Below are 2,489 nucleotides of genomic sequence, written 5' to 3' on the forward strand. Positions count from 1 at the left end.
CCCCCCCCCCCCCTAAAATTGTATTAATCTATCGTGAAATACACTAGAATGCAGGATTTTCCCGGAGTAGTACCCCCGGATCCCAGTAATTTGGCTTTAGTCCATGTCGACTTTATGAATAAGGTGTATTAACGAAGTCAATAACTTTCTCTACACGAGCAAGTTACAAACTTTCAATATCATTAATTTTGCACTGGAGTCACGTCAGATACATAACGTTGAATGCATCGATGAATTCGTGCAACTTACTCTCTAGAAAACGATCCTGAATGATTGCAAATTTGCTGTATTCATTTTCTGCCGGGGGGCTTTGCTCCCCTGGAACCCCCTACCCAGACCCCTCCCCAAAAACAATTCGGCTCGTGCCTATGGCGCTCGCATTATCACTAAATTACTGGACCCCCCCTCCCCTTTCGAAAATCCTGGATCCGCGCTTGTTTATGGTTTTTTCTATAATTTATCTATCTTAAACAGGAGATAGCGTGTTGTTAGGTTTTTTTTTTCAGCGGAGCAATGATTGTCCCGTGCAATGATTGTCTCCACGGGATTTATCTTAGAAATAAGCGACAGTGGATTCCCCCAAGAGTTCCAATAAATAAGTCGGCGAGGATAGCTAAAGATGGATGTATTTTGCACAGCACCTAATAATTTATTGATAAGCTAGACCTACTTTTTAAAGTAGAAGGTCAGAACCTAAAAAAAAAAGGTAATATATATTATATATACTTTTCTGCAAATGCGCCCAGAAGGGATGTTAGTACCATGTTACACACTCTTTTCTAAGAGTCTGTTCCCAAAACCGAAGAAGAAGAACTTCAGTATTGTTCACTTATAGATTACAACAACTACTGGGTATATATGTGTTGGAGATGATTTATTTTAAAACATCAGCTAACATCTGTAAAAAAAGAAAATCTCCATCAGCTCCATAACTGGTACTGTTATAATAATGTTAATAATTGCTGCCCACCCTTCATCATGATCAAGAGACACTTTTCCAGCAACACAGTAATACAGAACGCCTACCACAGAGCATTAACAGGTGGTGCTTTTCGTCACATTTCCTCAGCTGTAGGCTCTGACACTCAGATGACTGTCATTTTCTTCAAGCCACATTCTCCCCAAGAGTGGCCAGCCAAAAGCTCACACTAATACAATGATAGTGTTTGCTCGTATTACACCGCCTCTCTTGAGAATTTAATACTCCAGGGAGCTTTTTCTGGAACATCCTCTAAGTTGAAGGTCTTGACACTAGTGACACCCTGCTACCCTCAGAGAGAAGCTTGGACAATATATTCAAGTTGAGTGTAATGTTCACTCAGCTAGCGGCCCTGACACTGGGGAGATTGTGTAGTAGACTGTTTTTCTTGTAACAGGCGAGACTACACAGTGGAACACCAGTCCGAGAACAGGAATACTTCTTTATGTTCTTACACCCTGATATGCTGCAGGGCTCCTTTCCCTTTGGAGGTCTGAAATAAAAAAAAAATGAAAATAAACATTTTATTGAACAAATCTAAACAAAACTCTCTATTCAAAATTACAGAGAAACATAACTGATGGAGGATAAATTTTTAACTGGAGCCATAGTCCTTGGTCAATAACACAAGTTTTTGTTTTCAGTGTCCTCACAACAGCCAGGGTCATATGAGGACGGGTGTCATGGAGACACCAACGGCCTGGGTCATATGAGGACGGGTGTCAAAGAGACACCAACAGCCAGGGTCATATGAGGGCGGGTGTCATGGAGACCACGGCCTGGGTCATATGAGGACGGGTGTCATGGAGACACCCAAGAGCCTGGGTCATATGAGGACGGGTGTCATGGAGAGACCAACGGCCTGGGTCATATGAGGACGTGGTAATGGAGACACCAAGAGCCAGGGTCATATGAGGACGGGTGTCATGGAGACACCAACAGCCAGGGTCATATGAGGACGGGTGTCATGGAGACACCAACAGCCAGGGTCATGGAGACACCAACAGCCAGGGTCATATGAGGACAGTGCCAAGGAGACACCAAAAGCCAGGGTCATATGAGGACGGGTGTCATGGAGACACCAACAGCCAGGGTCATAGGAGGACGGGTGTCATCTTGGAGACACCAACAACCAGGGTCATATAAGGACAGTGCCAAGGAGACACCTATAGAAGAAAACACAACACAGAAAGAAAGAGTAGTGAGGAAAGAAAAGAAAGATTTAATATCCAAAATGTTACAATTGGTCTCTTCAATATTCCCTAAATTAGGGTCTACAGTTACACACAGAATGTTTTAGATATCAGCTGTTTTACATAATGAATTTTAGGAGTATTGGTTCAGATTTTCATCAAGGCACAATAAACAACTGGGTTTGCTAATACTTCATGTACATGTATCCTGGTAATACCTTGCAGCTTGAGCTGTGAATGGGAGCTGAAATCCGAGGTCAAGTCAGACGGTTTGTTACGATCGAAGGGGACACCGTAACGACCATAGCTGTGAAAAA

General features: G+C 42.9%; 1 long non-coding RNA gene across 1 annotated transcript; it reads right to left on the minus strand.

The window, feature by feature from the left end:
• Nucleotides 1-853: 853 nt before the first annotated feature.
• On the minus strand, nucleotides 854-2,439 carry LOC117319562. The gene is made up of 2 exons (XR_004530769.1): nucleotides 2,391-2,439; nucleotides 854-1,472 (listed from the first exon to the last, which is right to left on the minus strand). It is a non-coding gene; the product is annotated as an uncharacterized LOC117319562 (long non-coding RNA).
• Nucleotides 2,440-2,489: the final 50 nt, after the last annotated feature.

The sequence above is a fragment of the Pecten maximus genome, unplaced genomic scaffold (genome assembly GCF_902652985.1).
Source record: "Pecten maximus unplaced genomic scaffold, xPecMax1.1, whole genome shotgun sequence".
Lineage (NCBI taxonomy): Eukaryota > Metazoa > Mollusca > Bivalvia > Pectinida > Pectinidae > Pecten > Pecten maximus.